Genomic DNA, 13,134 nt, shown 5'->3' with positions numbered 1-13,134 from the left:
GAAATGTGCTAGGCTACAACATAATTCTTAAAACATTTTAAAAGACTGAAATTTTACAGAGCATGTTCTCTGAGCACAACAGAATTTAACTAATAAAAATATATCTGGAAAATTCCCCAAATATTTAGAACTTAAACTACCAATTTCTAAGTAGCCCACAAATCAAAAAAGAAATCACATGGAAAATAAGAAATATTTTGAACTGAATGACAATTTTTAAAAATCATATCCATTAATAAACAAATTATAACATATTCACGGAATGGAATACATTTCAACAATAAAACAACTAATTATTGATTATAAAACATGAATAAAACTTATAGATATTGAGCTCTGCTAAAGAAGTTGAATATAAAAGAGCACATATATATGAAATTCTAGAGCAGGTAAAGTTAATCTTCGGTGAATAAAATCAGAGGAAAAAAGCTACATAAGAGGAAAGGGTATTGACACAAAAGGACCTTGAGGGAACTTTCTGAGTGACAGAAATATTCTGTAACTTGGCAGGTGTATTTGTTTGACTTTGGTGTGTACATTTGCCTAAATTTATTTATTGTGTGGTGCATTCAAGATTTATACCTTTTAAGTAAGAAAGTATTACTTTATATCTTTTATATAAGAGAGAGGGAATAGCTCTCTTTTACATAAGATTTATGTCTTTTATGTATTTATACCTTTTACTGTATGTACTTTTACCTCCAAAAATATCTGTAAACAAATATTGAACTCTAGTTAGGAAATTAATCTTTCACAGCAGTGTGGCTTAGCAATTCTGTAACTATTTTCTAGGTATTCTGGGCTATATGGGTGTATTAGTTGGGGTTCTCCAGAGAAACAGAACCAATAGTGTGTGTATGTGTGTGTGCATGTAGAGAGAGAGAGACAGGGAGAGATATTTTAAGGAACTGATTCATAATTATGGGACTGGCAAGTCTGAAATCTGCAGGGCAGGCTGGCAGGCTGGAGAACCAGGGAAGAATGGATGTTGCAGTTTGGAGTCTGAAGGCATTCTGGAGGCAGAATTCTGTCTTCCTTGGGGGATCTCCGTCTTTTCTCTTAAGGCCTTCAATTATTTGGATGAAACCCACATACATTATGGCGGGTATCTCCTTCACTCAAAGTCTACTAATTTAAATGTTAACCACATCTGAAAAACAACTTCACCTAGAAGTTGTCAAACACCTGTTTGACCAATCATATGGTACCATAGCCTAAAGATTAACCACCACAAAGGGAGTTACAACTATGAAAACGGTGGAATTTAAAATGTACCCATGTGATACTGGATTTAAGTTAGAGGTATCACTATGAACACATGGTTTTTAATAAATAGATATAGACATGGACATAGACATAACTACAGATATAGCTGCATTTATACTTACACACACACACACACACACATTCCCTAGCTCTGCTGACAGAGGCAAGAAGCAATGACAGAACAGTAGCAATGAACATAAATAGCACTCAGATGTTAGTTTCTATATAGCATTCTACACTAAAACACAAAAGGACTTCTTGGAGAAAATGCTGGTTCCAGAGCTGGGGCAAGAAGAGCACAAATTACGCCTAGAATATTTCATGGTACAAAAAAGTACTCAAAAATTATGCAAACATAGTAAAAGGACACAGCAACCAGTTTGAAGGGTTCCTACTAGACAATGAATAAATTCTGGGACGATTTATAAACAAATGGGGGAGAAGGAAGAGTTCTCCTTTAGAGTAGGATCATATAATAATAATGTCTAATAAACGTAGAAGAAAGAAAATCATCAATAGATGCCAAAACTAGTAGATGAAAGTTTTTAGGAACGGCATTTACATGCTTTCAGTTTAATCTCCCCACAAATACTCACAAAAGCAAAAAGAAAATTATAACTTCACAATACACAGACCCAGCTGGCACCACCTTAATGATCACTAGTATTAGAACAAATTCACATCATATAATTCCCAATACAATGCAGTAATAAGCACATAATATCATTATTGTGGTATTTCTGACAAAGAAAAAGGAAAGCTTGAATGTAATCATGAGAAAATATCAGACAAACCCAAATTGAGAGTCATTCTAAAAAAATGGATCCATATTCTTCAAAATGTTAGTCAAGATAGTCAAAAAAGACTGATAGATTGTTCTAGATTATAGCTGACTAAAGACTGAATGCAGTACCTGATTGGATTGATCCATTACTGATCAATTACTGGGTGGATCCTATATCAAGGGAAAAAATACTACAAAAGAAAATATTGGGACAATTGATGGAATTTGAATATAAACTGGGGATTGGATAATAGTATTGCATCATAATTAAATTACCTGATTTCATTAATTGTAATAGATAATGTAAGAAAATCTGTTTAGCAAGTACAGATATATGTAATATAAAAATACAAAAAAATATATAAATAAATATATAAAAATATACAGAAAATATATATAAATATATAAAGTATAAATGATACTTATAAGACATAATATATAGGGATTTTATATGATGAATTTAATAAAATATATAACAAATTATAATATAAAGTTTATATTTATATGCCTATAAATATAAATTATAATAAAGCAAATGAGGCAAATGCAAACAATGGTGAACACGAATTAAAGAATATCCAGAGTTCCTTCTATTGTTCTAACAACTTTTCCCTAAGTTTGCATTTCAAACTATAAAATAAATCAAATTTAAAATTACCAAAAAACTGGGTTTTTTGGTTGGCTCAGTTGGTGGAACATGTGACTCTTGATCTTGGGGCGGTGGTGAGTTCAGGCCCCAGATTGGACGTAGAGCTTAGTTGAAAAAAATTACCAAAAAAAAAAAAAATTTTATATGGGCATGATTTTTCTCATGCACAGAACAATGCCTACCACATAATAGATGCTCAATTTATTAGATTTATTAAAGAATGGATGAATAAACTTATTTTCTTATGAATATAAAAGCTCTCTGTAAGTTTGGAAAAACTGTGAAAACAGTGAAGCTTTTATTAAACATTGGAAATCCAGTCTTTATAATTCGTACCATGTTTTTCAGTCCCTAGATAATAATACACACCATGTAAATATTTTTACATGATTGGACAAAATTGAACACAAAGATAAGTCAAGTTATCCCCAAAATCATTAAGACCTTTCACCCCAGGGGATTTAACCTTAGGTCACAAGGCTAAACAGGCAGTCACTCTCTACTTCAACCTACACATGATAAATCAGCTCTCACATCTCACAAGGTGCACGACTTTGTGTTAAATATTTAACATCCTCTCAAAAAAGGTATTAGGATGCCATGAAAAATAACTTAACATAACATATTCTCTATTTCCTTTATGATGATTCCTTCATTTTTACCACATGGTACAACATGTAACTAAATTGGTAAAAAATCCAGTTCACAATCACACCATCCAAACCACTTGGGCCAGGGTACATGTTTGACCTCATGAGATTTTGAGAATTGTTAAAAACAAATATCTCAGCATTTAAATAACAAAAGCATAGTAACTTTATTACTATTTTGAGGACTATTTCACAAACACTAGGACAGATTTATTAAAAGCAGTCCATTTGTATTTTGAAAGAATAGTAACAGAAAAGCAAAATTATTATTTAGTGAGAAAAGCATCTACAAATATCCTAAAGCTACCAGGATTTTCATAAATAATCTTCTTGCCTATTTCTATCAAAATCAATGCAGTTCTAATTGTAATGCACAGTTGAAAGCTTAACACATTTCAAAACCATTGCTCTGTTTAAGAAAGGAAAGTATGTGAGAGATGCTGACAATATTTATTGATGGCCTTGTAAGTGCCAGACACTGCATGCATTCAGTATTAATATGCAGATATGAAAGACCTATTCCCTATTCTCAGTGAATAAGCACAAAGTACAATAAGGAACACTGGAATGTACCTAACCCAACTTGACAGTAGATGTGTCTCAATAATTTAGTGAAGGTATCCTAAACTCAGCCTAGCTGAGTTTTGGAGACTCAATAAGGTCTATGCAGGTATAGAAAGTAGGGGAAGGTGTTTCTGGAAAAGGGAAGGGCAAATGTGAAGGCAAAGAAGTAGGTAAAAATATGGATGCTTGGTAAGCTTCAAAGAATTTGATAAACTTGAGGCAAAAGCTCACCAAGAGAATGTGATGAAAAATGAGAATGAACAGTTTATCAGGGACCTGATTATAAGGAGCTGAGGATGCCATGGCAAGACGGCAGGGATTTGGGATTCTATCTAAGCAACTATGGAAAACCAGTCAGGAAATTTTAACTGAGAGGTGACATGATCAAGTTTATAAAAGAATACTTATTCTGGTAGTCAATATTAAATGCATTCAGAATAGTCATAAATTCAATGTAGATATTTTGAAAGCCTGAACTAAGTTGATGATTAAGGAGAATAATAAAGAAGTACACTTTTTCCCCTTTTCTCCACATTTTCCACTGAAAACCCATAAAACTTAAACACCACACATACACACACACACACACACACACACACACACACACAGTTGGAAGGTGGCTTCCAAAAGGTGACACTGAAGAAAAGTGAGCTTGGGGGATAGGCTTACACAAAGAATTCATTGCCTTCTTCCCACTGGAGTCTTCTGTACCATAAGCAAACCATGTCAGAGCTCTGAATTTGTCTTTTTTTTTTCTTACTGAGATATAGACATATAATATCATATAAGTTAAAGTTGTACACAGTGTGTTGATCTGACACACATATTGTGCAATATAATTACCTTCTCAGTAGCTTTGGTTAATATCTGTATCATATCACATAATTATTATTTCCTTTTGGGGAAGAGAACATTTAAGATCTAGTCTTTTCATAGCCATAAAGTATATAATACCATATTGCTGACTATAATCACTATGCCGTGCTTAAATCTCAGGAACTTATCTTCTGGTGGCAAGTTTGTACCCTTGAACAATATCTCCCCAGTTCTCCCACTTGCCAATGCCTGGTAATCATCATACTACTCTCTGTTTTTAGATTTCACATGTAAAGTAGCTCAGTATTTGTCTTTTCCATCTGACTTATCTCGCTTAGCATAGTGCCTTTAAGGTCCATCCATGTTGTTGCAAATGGCAGGATTTCCTTCCTTCGTGAGGTAGGTCAGCAGGCTCCTATCTTTTTATATATTCCTGTTCCCAGGTCTCTTTTCAGGGGTGTGAACAGGCTATGATTTCTGTGCATCCTGCTATATCTTATGTGCTATGTGGTGGTTTCTCAGGTGAGCTCTGAGAGCTAGACCTCAAGTAAAGTAGTAGGAAGCCTCATATTGACCACAGATTTAAGCTTCATTTTCCAATCTAGCTTTAGCAATAATAAAGCTAATATTTCACCTGAATGTCATGAATAATTGTTTGATTCTCAGAGAGGGAAATAGATTTCATAGGACTAGATGACCAAAAATGAAGATAAAGGTGGGAAGGAAAGTCTGAGGCAATCTGTTCATACAGGCCTTTTGCAACAGCTTGTCTACCACAGTCACAGAGAGCTGAAATTCAGTGAAAAGGTCAATGATTAATCTTCCTTGGAAAACAAATTTCTCTCTAACACAGTATCTTTGGTCTGAGTAAATTCAGGCGGAAGTGCCTTGGCAGGACATTCAGGGAAGGAAGCAGTGCCAGAACATATATCCTCAGCCCGCTGTGCTAACACAAGGCAAACAGACCTCTGTCTACTTGCTGCCCATCACTCTTCCACAGTCAGTCAATGGCATGCCTAAAGGAAACAGCTTTATTAACACTACATGGTTACTGACTTCCCTGCAGGTAGGTTGAAAATTGGAAACCCCTCTCTCACATTAGGGACCCACGCAGCAATGATTCACGTTTCTGAGAAAAGCACTGGTAAGACATCGAAAAGTATGCAAAAGGAATTTGTTATTTAAAGTAAAATCAAATAAGTGTCACTAATGCCTCACATTAAGCTTATATAGAAATGAATTCCATTTTTCATTTTTCACCATTAGGATTTGAAATCTACACAGTCGAAATACAACATCCCGTCATCTGTTGGCTAATATCTTTTCTAGCTCCCTCTGGACCTATGTTCCCATGTTGTGAAATTCAAACATATCCAAAGAAGCTGCGTGCTGTGGATTACAAACTTTTCAGATAATTTGCTGACCTCACTGTTTTGTTTTGTTTTTTTAAAGATTTTATTTATTTATTTGACAGAGATAGAGACAGCCAGCGAGAGAGGGAACACAAGCAGGGGGAGTGGGAGAGGAAGAAGCAGGCTCACAGCAGAGGAGCCTGATGTTGGGGCTCGATCCCATAACTCCGGGATCACGCCCTGAGCCGAAGGCAGACGCTTAACCGCTGTGCCACCCAGGCGCCCCTGTTTTGTTTTTTTTTAAATAATACTGAGAATTAGAACAAATATCATATATAACATATGAACTGAAATCAATATTGCATTTCAGTAGAGTACGGGAATTTATGTCATCTTAATACATAAAGCTTTTTTAAAAATATTAGGTCAGAGAAAGACAAGCACTATATGGTATCACTTATATGTGAAATCTAAAAAAGTTAAATCTGTAAAAAAACAAGAGTAAAATGATGGTTAGGGGATGGCGGTGGGGGAGTTAAGAGTGATAGTGTTTAAAGATACAAACTTGTAACTAGTAGTAAATAAGTCATAGAGAACTAATGCATAGTATAATGAATATAGACAATAATATTGTACCGTAATTATGTAATGTGATAAATATCGCTACACTGGCAATCATATAACAATATATGAATGTACCAAACTAACATGCTATATACCTTAACCTTACATAATATTACATATCAAATTTACTGAATAATTTTTAAAATATTAATGCATAAAGAACTGGGCAAAAACAATAAACACACACCCTTGATATATTTAATATAAATAAACAACACCACACACAATACTTTGCAATACTGACTGAAGGGCATTGATGTATTATATATCTTACTTTTTTTATAGTCAGGAATGCCATTAACTTAAAAGAGTTTTTTGAACTACACCTTGCTGCTATCAATATAAAGTGAAGAATTTTTCACATAATCAATTTCTTAACTATTTTTCACATAAAAGACCCTTTGTTTTTTCTCCTCCCCAGGAAATCAGGCATTGAAAGTGATGTCTTTTTACTTGGCTGCTTTTCTTTTTCATCTAAAAAAAAAAATCACTGGATTTCAAAGATGGCATTGGATCACCTGGCACACAGCCCTCAATCAATATTTGTTGAATGAATAAATGAATGAATAAATGCAAATGATCCTGATTCATTTATGCAGAGGGGAGAGGTAATTTGGGTGAAAAAGATAAAAGAATAGCTTCCTTTTAATGATCAAGTCTCCTATTTTTAAAAAGAAAATAGTAGAAAACCAGAAAAGAGTGTCACCTAACAGCTAATTTTTCATTCAGTTACACACACACATACACATCACACACATAAACTAAGCCCATCTCTATCACCCTTCAAATAAAGCTAAAGTTGGATTACAAGAAAAGCTCTTTAAGTAGAAAAGGCAGAATTTTCATAAATGTTTTTTTGTACCCCAGAATATATTGTCCTGTTATTACTCTTTATTTCAAAGAAAAATAAAGGTCAATCAAGAGCCTCTAATATTTAGGAAAGAGGTGTTTGAAGAACACGGTCATTCAGTATTGACATTCATACTGTAATAACATGTTTCTTAGAGTAAAACATGAGTTAGGAGTCTAGAAAGCACACATCTTTAAAGTTCTTAATATCTTCACATGTCAGGGCGCCTGGGTGGCTCGGTCAGTTGAACATCCGACTCTTGGTTTTGGCTCAGGTTGTCATCTCATGGGTAATGGGATTGAGCCTTAAACTGTCTCTGCACTCAGCATGGACTCTGCTTGGGATTCTCTCTCCCTCTCCCTCTGTACCTCCCACTCATACTCTCTCTCTCCCTCTCTAAAATAAACAAATACTTAAATACACATGTTTAATTTATAATATATTAATTCACAATATATATAATTTACATTTATATATAAATATACATATAATGTATATATACATTAATTTATACTTACATCACATTAATTTATATATTTATACATAAATATATATAATGTATATATACTAATTTACATTTATATTACATTAATTTATTATATATATAATTTAAATATATATATGTATTCACATGTAAAATTTATTTTCAGATTAAAATAGTATTACTCAATTGTGTCCATTAAACAGTTAAGACTACTTTATCAGGTTTATAATTTAAATAAATAATAAGCTATTTGTATCATATTTACATAAATTGAATATCACAGATGCTTCAGATAATTTCCCACATTTGGAATGATAGATTAAAAGGTTATGCTTACTCCTAGCTTAACCATATTACAAACCACAAAGAAATCCTGTATAAGCTTTGGTTAATGCCATGTTCCCTTCTAAAAAGTAAAAATTAAAAAAAAAAGAAAAATCCCCCCGAAGCTTACAAGGCTAACAACCTCATAAATTTATTGATGATTCTAGGCACCTGTCACATCTACAGCTCTTTAGGTTTGTTCTTAGGGAACAGAATTGACATTCAAAAGTGAAAAAAAGTGGGTAAAAATAAATACTGTATAATCAGGTATATATCTTGATAAAAGTTGACTTATAAGTAGAAAAGTTCCTGAAAAGATATATATTAAATTTTGTTAGTGATTTTCTTCTCTTTTGCTTATATGCATTTTGAAATATATTTTTATAATATAAAAATATCTTTAAAATTATATTCATGCTTAAAATTTTTAGTAATCATTTGCTAATTGAAAAGAAAAAAAAGTTACTTTCATTTTTTAATTTCAAGAAAAGAGGCTCACAATTGTGTGTTCCTACATCTACAAACAAGAAGTCTCAGCTCTAGAAAGCCCTCCATTCCCCCTTTTGAGGCCAATTTAGCAGCTACTTCTCTTGCTCATTTTGACAGTTCAGCTGCCTCTTCCCTGCAGATCAGTAATGAAATTGAACTACATGAATCATAGTTACTTACCACTTTTTCTAATTTGACCTGACTTGGCTATTTCTTAGCTGTGGGTCTCATTCGACTTTTAATTTTCTGTGCCTGGCAGAAATAGCACCTCATTGAGAATGTGCAGCTCCAACCTTTCTTTCTCATGGTGACTTACTGCCTCTTTTGTAAATCCTATGCTGCCGAGGAAAAATAGCATTTGACAATTTGATTGAACATGCTTTTGCATTTAACCTAGAAGAGCCTTCAGGCCCAAAACCTAGATCAGAGTTATGTGGTGGTAATTTTATCAGTTTTTGTGTTTACGAAAGTAGGACATTATTTTCTGAGTTAGTAATTTAAAACAATTTTCCTGCATTGAGTTCAATGGGCCCCTCAAACTTTACACCAGGATGTGGAAGGGAGATCAGTTTTCTTTTGCTCCTTTCTTCTCTTCCTCCATATAATACCCACCAAGTACATTTAGACATATACCACTCCAAGGGAAGTCTTCAAAGTTGGTATAACCACACTTCATGACTGGATGGATCTAGCCATATAGATAAAAACAAAAACAAAAACAAAACAAAACAAAAACCATATTTCCAGGATCTTTTTATTACCATTTAAACAACAACAGTTTCCTGTGGAAGTACGTCTGAGGTAGGTTTTCCAGATCATCTCTATGAAGTGAAAAAGTGATGAAAATGAAGGAAAATGAAGACACCTGACAAGGTGTCTCAGGCTGATTCTCTTCAGACTGGCCACCCCCCCGTGGGGGGCTGCCAGCCGAGGGCTCTGTTTGCAGTGCTGCCAACAGCCGGGAGAATAAATACTGAAATCCTGAGTGTCCGTCACACTGGACATAAAGGAGATGGCCGTGCCAGAATTAACTCGGGAGTCTACTCACTTCACGCTACCTCCTTGCATTTCATTGGCAGAGCGCTAATACCAGCCAATAATCCACTACCACACAAGCTCCACATGGAGGGACACAGACAAAAGAGAAAAACTCAGGGGTTAACCACACACTCTTTTATCTTTTAAAATGTATTTGCATTTTTATCAAGAGAATTCATGTACCTAGCTTTAAAGGTAATACTACAATCTTATAATGAAAAAAGGGGGGGAAGGGGGAAAAAAAGAAAAAAGGGAAGTCTCTTGCACACCCATTCAGACCTCCTAGGTTCTCTCCAAAGTTAAACCACTTTCTGGTCTCTTTAGCGGTTTCTTCTAGTATTTGTCTCTATAGTTCTAAATGACAGGCTTATATATTTTTTTCTTGACAGTTTCAGATATTTTCTTGCTGTTATGAAAATGAAGATTTAGCTGTTTTATATTCCTACAGTCTTTCTCTCTCTCTCTCCTTCTGTCTCTCATTTTGTGTGTGTGTGTGTGCGTCCCCATCTCTGTCTCTCTCTCAGATTCTCCCTTTTCCTCTGCCACTATCTTTCTCAGTATCACAAATGTTAAGCCAGTTGTCATAGCTTACATCAACAGAATTCAAATATTATCTATAGCTGATCTACATCTTGAACTAAAATTTTGTTTACCCTGGAATTGCCATTTGTTTCATTTGCCTTATTTTCTATAACTGTCACTAATTGTTCCCTAAATTCTCTGACAGAACTGTAAAACCCCTCTCAATATAATCAAACACACATACTAATCCATCCGTTCCATTGTACTTTTGTTGGCTGCGTCATTCCAGGAGTCCTTCTTCCTCCTGCTCCAGTCTGGTCTGTTGTCAGAATACGCTTGCTGCTCAGCTGTTGCCAGGATATTTTTCCTTACTATCACCCTGACACTTCCAAAACCTCTCTCCTGTTCATTTTCTGTTTCTTAGATCCCAGATCTTCCTCTTTCATGGCTCTTTTTACTTTTGTTGTAAAAATCACCGTTCACGAGAAAAATGTTTGGAAGAATAATTCTTGTGGAATTTCCATATATCAATTATCAATTGTCATATTCCAACTGCATGTATAATGTACAGGTTAGCTGGATATTGAATCCCAGGTCAAAAAGTTATTGTCCATGGCAGATTTGATCCTTTCTAAGTTATCATTATTGTTGTAAAGAAGTCTGAGTCATTTTAATTACTGGTTATTGCTTTTTGTTGTTGTTTTTTGTTTGGTTGGTGGGGTTTTTTTGTTTTTTGTTTTTGTATATATATTGTTTCATTTCTCTCTGGAAGTTTTTAGGATTTTCTATTTCTCCTTTGTATTTTGGACTTCTATAGTGATGGGATTCAGCATGAGTCATTTTTCATTTAGACTGTTGAATATTGGTATAACATTTCAATCTAGAAACTCATGCCTTACATTATGTGATATTTTCTTGTATTGTCTCTATTTCTCTCCTCTCCACAATCTCTATCCTCTTTTTGAAACTACAATTAGTTGGATAGTAGATTCCTAGCTTGACTACCCACCACTTCTTTTGTCCATTATAATTTCTCTTATATTCCATCTCTTTATCTTTTTGTTTCAGTTTTACAAAATTTCACCAACATCTTCCAAGCTTTATTAAATTTTTCATTCTTGCTCTCATTTTTAATTTCCAGAATCTCTTTCTCTTACTCTATACTACTTTCCCTCTACTTTTGAAGTATTTCAGGATATTTCCCAAATCTTTCTGAGAACATCCATTTTGTGTTTTTTTTTAATTTAATAAAAAAGACTCTCTTCTTATAATGGCATTTTTTTTCATTTTATCCAGTCTTGAAAGTGTTAAAAGCTAGGATTCAATAGGCAACTTACTTTTCTCTAAGAAAAATGTACAAATGATCATATAACTGAATAGAAATATGTTATTAAATGCTTTCTACTAAAGATTATTCTGATAATTTAATGTCAAAATAACCTTTAATTTATACCCTTGTCAAGGACACAAATATAAATAAATGGTAGCAAATAAAATCAAAAGACTTTGCCCTAATTATCTGATTTATAGTTATTTGCCCCTGATCAGAAATAAATGAGCGAGATTATCACATTAACTACTCCTCAGTCAGAGGAAAAAAAGAGAGTCCCTAGTACTCTAAAGGAGATCTGTGGAGAAAGAGGAACCTTCTCACACTGTTGATGGGAATGTAAACTGGTATAGCCACTCTGGAAAACAGTTTGGCGATTCCTGAAAAAGTTAAAAATAGAACTACTCTACGACCCAGTGATTGTACCACTAGGTATTTATCCAAAGGATACAAACAGTGATTAGAAGGGGCACATGCACCCCAGTGTTTATAACAGCAATGTCCACAAAAGCTAAAATATGGAAAGAGCCCAGATGTCCACTGACAGATGAAGGGATAAATGAGAGGTGAGATATATATGTAATTTTTTTTCAAGTCCATGGTATAGATATATAGATAGATGTAGATATATATCTATATAATGGATATATATAGAGAGAGATTATATAATCTATATAATAGAATATTACTAAGCCATCAAAAAGAATGAAATCTTGCCATTTGCAAATGATATGGATGGACCTAGATGTGGCTGCAATGATGTGGGTGGAACTAGAGGGTATTATGCTAAGTGAAATAAGTCAGTCAGAGAAAAACAAATAGCATATGATCTCATTCATATGTGGAATTTAATAAACAAAACAGATGAACATAGGGGAAGGGAAGGAAAAATAAAGTAAGATAAAAACAGAGTGGGAGGCAAACCATAAGAGACTCCTTTAACTATAGGAAACAGAAGGTGACTGGAGGGTAGATGGATGAAGCAATGGGGTAATTGGGTGGTGGCCATTAAGGAGGGCACTTGGTGTAATAAGCACTGGGTGTTTTACGCAACTGATGAATGACTAAATGGTACCCCTGAGGAGATAGGAAGATGGCGGAGGAGTAGGGGACCCCTTTTTCAGCCGGTCCCCTGAGTTGAGCTGGATAGGTACCAGACCAGCGAATATCCACGGAATCAGCCTGAGACGCAGGAAGACACATCTGGATCTCTACAAATGAACATCTCCAGCGCTGAGTATCGAGGTACGAAGCGGGGAGCCGTGAAACCGCGCACAGATATCGGAAGCTAAACAGAAGGGGGAGGGAGCCGCCGTGTCAGGGCGCCGGGAAGCGGTAGCCACCTGCAAGGGGGAGCGGACAGACCGCGGACCCGCACGCTTGAGACAGCAG

The sequence above is a fragment of the Ailuropoda melanoleuca genome, chromosome 7, assembly GCF_002007445.2.
Source record: "Ailuropoda melanoleuca isolate Jingjing chromosome 7, ASM200744v2, whole genome shotgun sequence".
NCBI lineage: Eukaryota > Metazoa > Chordata > Mammalia > Carnivora > Ursidae > Ailuropoda > Ailuropoda melanoleuca.
Note: the sequence above shows the minus strand (reverse complement) of the source record.